This window comes from Juglans regia, chromosome 10, assembly GCF_001411555.2.
Source record: "Juglans regia cultivar Chandler chromosome 10, Walnut 2.0, whole genome shotgun sequence".
In the NCBI taxonomy this organism is placed as follows: domain Eukaryota; kingdom Viridiplantae; phylum Streptophyta; class Magnoliopsida; order Fagales; family Juglandaceae; genus Juglans; species Juglans regia.
In genome coordinates this window covers 12,351,525-12,362,221 of record NC_049910.1, presented here as the reverse complement: position 1 = coordinate 12,362,221, position 10,697 = coordinate 12,351,525, and the positions used below count along the sequence as shown (strand labels likewise).

At 37.5% G+C, this 10,697-nt stretch overlaps 1 pseudogene; it reads left to right on the top strand.

The window, feature by feature from the left end:
* The first annotated feature begins 5,202 nt into the window (after positions 1-5,202).
* On the top strand, positions 5,203-10,214 carry LOC109011636 (annotated as a pseudogene).
* Positions 10,215-10,697: the final 483 nt, after the last annotated feature.

The window sequence follows — 10,697 nt, the reverse complement described above, 5'->3', positions numbered from 1 at the left end:
TTCTTATGAAGAAATTCAATCTCTTCACTCATGTCAAAACACCATTGTGCAAACTCCTTACTCTTGATGACTTCTGAATATGTGGAAGGCCTAATCACCCATATTCTCTGCCATAGTAAGTGCATACGCCACCATGTCTACATGAGCATACCTTCCTTCCTGTGCGCCATTGCCAAAATCAAAATTATTCTCATCAGCAATAGCATGATATTGAGTGCCACCTTGCACTCTTGTGATTGAAGCAAGCGCCAGCCTTACTTTGCCAATAATGCAAGATTAAACACTTCCAAATCCCAATCCCTCATTGAATTTTGACTGACACATATTGCACCATTTTAGCCAATAAATCATTCTTTCTTGACCCCTTTGCCCCTACCAAAACCATGCAATCATCCCCTCAAGTTCTTTACAAAAGCCCTGTGGAGTCTTGAAATAGCTCATTGTATAAGTGGATATAGCCTGCACTACAGCCTTAATCAACACTTCACGACCAAATTGTGACAATAACTTTTCTTTCCAACCTTATAATTTTGCCCAAACTCTATCCTTAATAGCTTTAAAAGTTTGGAAACGTGATTTTCCCACAAAGGAAGGTAGACCAAGATATTTAGCATGGTGCTGAATATCTTGAACACCCCACATACTTTTAATAGCATCTATAACTTTTGGCTCTGTGTTACGACTAAAAAGAAGTTATGTTTTACCCATATTAGTTGTTTTCTCGATGCCACACCATAACGACATACCAAATTTTTTATATGCTGATTTTCTGAAATAGATGCTTGGTAGAAAATAATACTATCGTCCGCAAAGAATAAATGACTGATCCGGGGAGCATTATGACACACACTAATACCCCTCATCTGGTGCTGCTCTTCAGCTTGCTTCGGTAACAAAGATAGAGCCTCAACACATAAAACAAATAAATAAGGAGAGAGAGGACACCATTGACGAAGACCATGGGTGTGGTTAATGGGTTGAGTGGCAATCCCATTAACAAAAACTTTGTACGAAACTGAAGTGATGCACATCATTATTAAGCTTATGTGTTGAGAATTAAACCCCATACGCAACATTAGTTATTCTAAAAAAATCCATTTTACCCTATCATAGGCTTTCTCATGTCCGACTTAATAGACATACAACCTTTCCTCCCACGTTTCCTCCTTCTAATAGCATCTACAGTTTCAAAAGCCACTAGAACATTATCAGTAATTTGCCTTCTAGGAACAAAAGCTGATTGGTTTTTAGAAATAACTCCAGGTAAAACTAATGTCAACCTATTAGCAAAAACACTTGCAATAACCTTATAGACCACATTACATAAGCTAATGCGTCGATAGTCCTTCAAATACTCAGGCTGCTTGCTCATTGGAATCAGCACAATATTTGTAAGATTTAAATCAGGAGGCATAACACTCGACACCAACACTTGTAAAACAGAGTTTATAACAGTGTCACCCACCAAATGCCAATACTTTTGGAAAAATAAGGGAGGCATACCATCCAGCCACGGAGATTTCAATGGTTGCATTTGAAACAAAGCTGCCCTTATCTCTACTGCCGTGAACACACGCACTAGATCACCATTCATAGAGTCAGAAATGCAAGGCCGAATAGGCTGTAATACTGCATCAAAATCAGAAGGATTAGTGGTACAAAACAAGTTTGAAAAATAGTCTGTATCATTGGAAGCATCTCAGATCCTTCATGCATAACACTCACATCATCCCTTAGCCCAGTGATAAAATTACGATGTTGCCTTTGAGAAGCCTTAAAATAGAAGAACTTAGTGTTTTGATCCCCATCTACCAACCATTGCACACGGGACCTTTGCTTCCACATTAATTCTTCCTTTTCCAAAAGATAATTAATGTCATTTTTAGCACAGCGTATCTCATGCATTGGGTAAGAGGTTTAAGATACATTCTGTAATTGATGTAGTTCCCGCCTCTTTATAGCCAATTTATGTCTAACCTTACCAAAATATTCCTTACTCCATACTCTTAAGTTACTCCGGCAATGTTTGATTTTATCAATCAAAGAGGCGTCAAAATTTAAAAACCAAGCATTAGCAATAGCTTCCTCACAACCCCTCTCTCCCACCCACAAGGATTCGAACTTAAACAAAGGAGGCTTCCTGAAAACATTTTGCACAAATGCATCCGTACTCAAAACCAAACAACTATGGTCTGAGACTGAAGTATTACGGTTGCAAACTCTACAGGTGGGGAATAAGTCAAGCCATTCCACATTACTAACAAATCTATCCAACCTTTCATGATCAAGAGCAGACCCCTCCCTAAAATTACTCAATGTATACAAGGACCCTACGGCATCTATGCTACGTAATTGGCAATAATCTAGAGCATCTCGAAAACCACTCATCTGACTAGCAGGTCTCTCTCTACCCCCAATTTCTTAGAGTTTTCCAAGATTTCTTTAAAATCACCACAGCATAACCATGGTCCATCAAATTGATCTTTCAATAAATGAAGCAAAGCCCAAGTATCTCTTCTAAGATTTATCTCTGGATGCCCATAAATTGTAGACAAACGCCAAGAAACTCCAGAAATTGGGTCTGAAGCAACCACATCAAAATGGAACTGAGAATAAGATTTTAAGACTAGACTTACCTCCTGTCGCCAGAAAAGACATAATCCACCAGAATGACCAATGCTGCCCACGATTAAAAAGTAAGGAAACCCCAACTGCACCTTAAGGATTTCCATACGAGAATAGCCAGAACGTGTCTCCATAACGAAGACAATATTAGGATCTTCCCTCCGAACAAGATCTCGAAGGGTTCGAACTTCCCAAGGGTTCCCAAGCCCTCGGGAGTTCCAGCTCATAGTTTTCATAGAGTTTGGCGGGGCTAAAACTCAGCCTCAGCCGATGCAATTGGGACATCCACCAGTGAATCATCTTCCCCTAATTTTTGCTTCTTCAATTAAATCAAAGCATCCGAATCTCCTAAAGGCTTCTCATTCAATTGTCACTTTGAAGAAGTCAAAGGAAATTGAGACGATCGTGCATGACGGGCACGATTCGCCCTTGATGTTCGCTGTGCATCCTTATGGAAAGAAGAAAATGCTAGTCTTGAGTGATATTCTTGCAAGTGCACATAAGGCAAAGGAGTTAAAAAAGATTTGGGGCCCAGGCCCATTCTAGGCCTATCAACTTTCACAGCCGTTAATTGATTAACCGCTCCCTAAGCAGTTGTACACAACAAGTCTCTGCCTAGAACCTTCAACGGTTGGGATGAAGAGTCAATAACTACCATCGGATCTTTCATCGGCAAATTGCTCCGATCATCATCTACAGGAGAAGAGTTTCCTGTACTTCCTTCAGTAGATGATCCCAAGTGACTGTGTGCTCTCACAGGAGCACTCCCCATCCTCAGCCATGGACCATAAGGAAACTTAGTGTCTCCAACATCACCTCTAATATTAATCCATTGCAGGCCATCACGCTCTCCATGTCCCAATACCCCACAATAATAACAGAATTGTGGCAATCTTTCAAACATAAAACGGACCCATACATAATCTGAATTGCAGCAAAGGTTGACTTATGTCCATGGATATGCACACACGAACAAATTCCCCCCAATCAGGCCTTGTCTCAATAAGATCAACATCTTCAACATCACCCAGAGTTCATGCTATTTTCCGGATTGCCCGTGCATTTATCCCATCTAGAGGTAGATCATAAATTCGAACCCAAAAAGAAGCAAATAACATAGGTACTTTTGAAATCTGTAGAGAACCATCATAATCAGTGCAAATTACCAGACTATTTCCAAAAGTCCAAGGTCCATTAGATAATATTCTCTCTTTTTCACCTTTGGTAGAGCAAGCTGCCGAAAAAAGATTTTCCCCCATATCATAAATCTGAAAGCCTCCTAAAGGATGCCATAAATTTTTCATCATCCTTTTGAGCGCCTCCTTATTATAAAACTTCACAATCAAAAGCTTAAACAGGAAGCACTTCGTTGTGTCAAAAGCTTTACTCAACTCTATAAAATCAGACAAATGTACAGTAAATTTCTCTACTTTAGATAATGAAAGGGAACCCCAACAGTCCGCAAGATCATCCGTCATTGCAAAAAGCAGTGTTTTAAATTTCGTACCGTACCAGCTAAAATACCGTACCGGTACAGGTACTATATCTGTACCGGCCGGTACAGGTACTATATATGTTCCGTACCGTCTAAAATACCGGCCATACCAAACTAAATTTTGGCCTGTACCGGCCTATATTTCGGCCGGTACCGGCCGATATTTCGGCCTGTGTGTTTTTATTTTTTTTCGTTTTTTCAAACTACAAACTTATTTTTTAACCCCTAATTCAGACTAGATTATTTATAATTTTTATATATATGCATTTATATATAACTTATTTATATATAGACTATTATTTTGGAATATAATTTTTATATATATTTATATATATAATTTATTTATACATCGACTATCCCAAAACATTATCCCGAAACGCTATTTCGAAACGGTACTAATATCGAAATATTTCATTCCAGTGCCTTAATCAGTACGACGTCCGGTACGGTATTCAAAATATTGACAAAAAGTCACAATTACACAAACAGAAATAGCAATAAGAGTGAAAAACACACACCCAAATGTAGAGGGGAGAAAACCTTGCACTTACGGCAAGAGAGAGAGACTCATCATTGGCGAGAGAGAAAAGCCAAACCATCTAAAACTGACCCCGAAAAATTATTATTCTCACGAGTTATGAAGGAGGAAGGTGAGGGCCCATATAGAACGTGCAATATTTCTAATTGGATACAAATATTGAACAAAACAATTTCGACACGTAACTGTTTCTATATCGTTGTGTATAAAAAATCATTTCTACTTGAAGACAACTTCAATTCAAGTTGGCAGGAAACATACAAACAAAATAAAAAATAATAATGAAAAGACGATGAAGCTAGCTCGCAGACATATAATGGAAGAGGCTGGATGACAATTTCTGTGTTCGATCTGTCCACTCACTCGCATGTTCCACTCGTTAACATGTGGTCCGAGCTTTTGGAAAATCACTAGTACTCACTACTCATGTTGACAAAACCCTTCCACGCTAGGCTGTTCTAGACGATATGGTTTCGTGACTTGAATCGGTTTGAAGAATATTCAAGTGATTAATTATTTTGACAGGCTCGGTAATGTAGTACCACATGCGACATATCCACCTCCCAGCCTGACATGACTCTGCCGCAGACGCAACAGATCATAGCCATCAAGGCAATTACGAATTCACCTATATATTAGATAACACAACAATGCAGGTTTTCCCACTGAAGCTGCGTGCCTTGATATCTACTCATCCTCCATGGCGAGCCTCATCTCTCTCCCTTTATATGAAAAAACACCTCTTAAAAACACTGTGCAAAGAACCTTGGATATCATAATCTTTTTCCTACTCCTTTCTCTCCTTACTTATCGTCTCCTCCACCTCAAAAACCATGGGCCCACTTGGCTCCTTGCCTTCCTCTGTGAGTCATGGTTCACCTTCGTTTGGTCTCTAGTCCTCAACCTAAAATGGAATCCTGTGATATTCAAAACTTACCCGGACCATCTTTTGCAAAGGTAACATCATCTATATATACCGTTCTAGCTATCTTCTGTAGATGATGTTTTTGCTGCATAATTTGTTGGAATATATATTTATATATATGCACAAGATCTATCGAACAAATGATAATAAGAGTGAAGGATTGATAATAGAAATTTCCAATTAATTTCTAAGAAATATTGTGACAATTATCTTTCATTATGCCTCATTTTATTGAATATAACTTTAATCATGACGATATTCTTGATAGGGAAACTGATGAGCTTCCGTCAGTGGACATGTTTGTGACAACTGCGGACCCTGTGCTAGAACCTCCTATCATCACTGTAAACACAGTGCTCTCTTTGTTGGCAGTAGATTACCCACCTCAGAAGCTTGCTTGCTATGTATCGGATGATGGTTGTTCTCCTCTTACCTACTATTCCCTTGTCGAGGCCTCAAAGTTTGCCAAACTTTGGGTACCTTTTTGTAAGAAGTATGATATATATTCAAGTTAGAGCTCCTTTTAGATACTTTTCCAATGATACTATTATAACGTTCAGAGATAGCACAAAGGAGTTCCAACAGGAATGGAAAAGGATGAAGGTAATAATAATTCATTAATGCTTGTCAGAGTTAGAATATGTCTAACTTAATTTCCTTCCATAAATTAATCATAAATTTAATGTCTTAAAAAAGCCTTTTTGTCTTCGTCTCATGTAGAATGAGTATGAGCAGCTTTCCAACAAAATCGAGGTGGCGGTCAAAAACTCTGTTCGACCATGTGATTTTACAGGGGATTTTGCAGAATTCTCAAATTTACAACGCAAAAACCATCCAACTATTATTAAGGTAAATTTTAAACTTTTCATTTGGCTGCAGGGACATATACCAATTTATGATGGAATCCGACAAACTTATAATTGTCTTGGTTATTCACGAATCATGGCTGCATTTGAAAAAATTCATGGTCTAACTAATATCATAAAACTGCCAAAAATCTTGTCTATAGATAATGTCACTTGGGTACACACATAGCTCGCATGTAAATTCGGATGATAAACTAAAGGAAAAGCCCCACAAACTAGATTTACAGCTTCTGTAGCCACCCATCAATTGTTTTTTTTGTTTTTTTTTTTGCACGTTTTTATTTTGTTATCAAGAGTAATTATCTCAAACTTTTGTGGTGATGCAAACTTGGGAGGTAATTTGACATCTTTTTATATTTCTTTTTATGCTTTCATTAAGAAGTAATATAATTATTATATATGCTATTTTCATTATAAATATGATCTATATATCATTAATGTTGGCATTTTATCTTCCATTTTATCATTAATTGTTTGTTGGGAGGTGACTAATTGTAACGATTCCTATTACTGCATCATCCGAAGATGTGTTTGAGATTATATATGATATTGGCAGTATTTTTGTGGGGGTGTGATCAGGATTTAATAATTTACCGTTTAAGTTCCAAAATGACTTGCGGATAATCGTGTTTCAGGTTTTGTGGGAGAATAAGGAATGCCTTCCGGATGGGTTACCCCATTTGGTCTATATATCTAGGGAGAAGAAGCACAAACATCCGCATCATTACAAAGCCGGTGCCATGAACGCTCTAGTAAGACATGACATTTTTTTATGAGGAGTTCAATTAAAACTCCCCCCACGCAAGAATTTATAAATTACTGCATGGTGTTTATCTGATTGATTTATATAATACTCTTAATTTCCACTTGTTTATGTCAAATATATATATATATATATATATTATTATATAGACCAGAGTCTCTGCATTGATGACGAACGCTCCGTACATGTTAAATGTGGACTGCGATATGTTTGTGAACAATCCAAAAGTCGTTCTACATGCAATGTGCGTGTTATTGGATTCCAAGAGTGAATCAGAAATTGCATATGTTCAGTTCCCGCAACGATTCTACGATGGATTAAAGGATGATCCTTATGGCAATCAGCTGGTGGTTTTGTTCGAGGTGGTTTTAAATCTTGAACTTAAAAGATAGCTTTTTTTCCTTCTATTTTTCTTTCATTCTTACAAAATTTCATATATATACAGAGAGAAATGATTTTATTTTGCTTATGTACATAGTATATAGGACGTGGAATAGACGGAATTCAAGGACCGCTTTATGGTGGAACAGGTTGTTTTCACAGAAGGAAGATTATCTATGGTTTATCCCCAGATAATGTAGATTCAATTGATGGTACGTGAAGTAACATGTACTTTTTTTTACTAAAAAAATGCTTTCTTGAAGTTTCCCTTTTTATGACTTCCTATCTCATCACCTAATTCTTAATATCGCTAAAACTATATATAGTTCCGACCCTTATAGTTGATGAGTTTTTTCCATTTTGTATGAAAATAAATGTTTTTCAACTTCTCATTTTCACAGGAAAATTGGCTGAGGCTTTGCTTTCAGGATTTGGAAATTCAAAGGAGTTTATAAAATCAGCTGTTGATGCTTTAAAAGGAAAAACTGGGCATGAACCATACATTAATCTTCAGAGCAATGTGGAGGCAACAAACGAAATAGCCGGCTGTGGGTATGAGTATGGCACTAGCTGGGGTACAAAGGTCAGCTGTTACGTGCCAAAGTGCATTCTTGGTCTTACTCATTCTTACTTTGGCAACAAGAGAGTACTAATGATAAGATTAATGGTACTAGTGATGATAAAGAGTACTCCAAAAATGACTAGCCAAGAAAGAAAACTCTATCCCCTTATTATTTGACCTAGTATTACTTAATCCAAGAAAAGTACTCCTATATTACTTGCTGTGGAGTCTATTATATTTATAGAGAAAACAGTTAAAACACCAGTACTAACAAATATAGAAGGCTCCTATATCCGAAACATGTTGACTGTATCAATAAGCAAACTTTCAAATAGGTTTTTTCTACTTCATTTTGTTGTCTTTCATATTTGTGGTTATCCTGTATAAATCAGGTGGGTTGGATCTATGGATCTACAGCAGAGGACGTCAATACTGGGCAAATGATTCAAAAGAAGGGTTGGAGGTCTGCCCCTTGTACGCCAGACCCACCTGCCTTTCTAGGGTGTGCCCCCTCGAGCGGCCCTACTACAATGACCCAACAAAAGAGGTGGGCTACCGGGTTGCTTGAGATTCTATTCAGCAAAAGTTGTCCCATATTTGCCTCCCTTTATGCAAAGCTCCAATGGAGGCAATGTTTGGCCTATATGTGGCTCCTCACTTGGGGTCTACGCCCCATCTTCGAGTTATGCTATGCTGCCCTTTCTGCCTATTGTATTATTGCCGACTCCCAATTCTTACCCAAGGTTAGTTTCATAAACTAGAACCTCCAATTTTAACCCTTACATGCAGATTTAAATGATTCAAATGAAAACATGCAGCCCTAAAACTTACATCCAACAAGAATATAAAGCTAGCACAGAGGTGGTAGCTAGTCCAGTTGGCAAAAGCTAGGGGATCATTATTCCCTCTCTTGTCTGAGATCACAGGTTCAAAACAGCTTACCTTAGTAAAACTTGTGAACCAAAGTTTTGGTGGCTTTTGCATGCAGACACTTTGGTATATATGGTTGACGTGACAGGCTGCCCCTCACGGGTTTGTAGCTATGGCTCAATCCGAACATGCCCCAGCAAGTGAAGGCCTTTATGATCACTCCCAAAAGGGGAAGCTACACAGGCCAACCCTCCCCACTCTTTTTTCTTTTTCTTTTTTTAAAAAAAGAAAAATAGAGCATCAAGCTTGCATGTCATTATTTCTAAGCTATTCAATTTGTTTTTCTCTTAACTTGCTTTTCCTCTAATTGGACAAGATAGATAGTAATCCAGATTTGCATGTTGGAGCTCATGACTACATGAATGAATTATTCTAAATCATGTCCATAGTGTTATCTTCTTTATAAAAGTTAAGAATTAATGTTTGTACATATATATATAGGTCCAAGAACCAGCTCTATATATACCGGTTTCTCTTTTTCTAACTTACAACATATGCACTTTATCCGAGTACTTGAGAGCTGGCCAGTCGGTGCGAGCTTGGTGGAATAACCAGAGAATGGCAAGAGTAACCACAATGACAGCATGGTTATTTGGATTTCTTAGTGTTCTTCTCAAGCTCTTAGGATTATCCGAGACAGTCTTTGAGGTTACACAAAAAGAACAAGCCTCTAATGATGGTGATGATCATAGTGATGTTGGTCGGTTCACGTTCAATGATTCGCCCATTTTTGTGCCAGGGACAACCATTTTGCTAGTTCATTTGACTACTTTGGTAGTGAGCTTGTTAAAGTTGCAACATACACCAGCTTATGATGGTCGACATGCAGGATCTGGGCTAGGGGAGGCTTTTTGTAGTGTGTGGTTGGTGCTATGCTTCTGGCCATTTTTTAAGGGGCTTTTTGGAAAAGGAAAGTATGGGATTCCCAAAGCCACCATATACAAGTCAGCCACTTTGGCATTTCTATTTATGTACTGGTGCAGACGAATTGCAACGGGTTGACATAAACTTTGGGGTATACATGTAATTCTATTATTGTTTTCTCAGAATTTTTATTTGGGTCAAATCATTTGTGGCACATCACAAAAACAAAGAATATAAAGCTAGCCATGATATTTGCTCTCTCAAAGCATTTAACTAGGGTTGAAGAACCTGATATTTATATATATATATATATATATATATACACACACACACACAATATTGATATTAGTTTTTGTAAATTTTAAATATATATTATAAATGTTTTGTGACTTTGCAGATCATATATGTATGTTCGATCTTGCACTATTTGCTAGAAAAAATATTCACCAATAATCTTGGATTAACAAATCAATTAGCATATTTCTATTATTGTTTTCTCATAATTTCTCTTTGGGCTTGTGGTACATTAGAAGATCTTGATCATGGAAGATGAAATTTTCCAGTGTCTTCATTACAGCAGACAATTAAAATTAACACTACAAAAAAAATGGTCTTTCGGGATATTTTTTTTAACGATATAAAATTGTCCCAAAATTGTTTTTAGGGATTAAATTCAAATTTCTTCCCTAAATACTGACAATAGCCCTTAACCGTTCAAGCAATAAATATTACGTTTGAACGGGGTGCT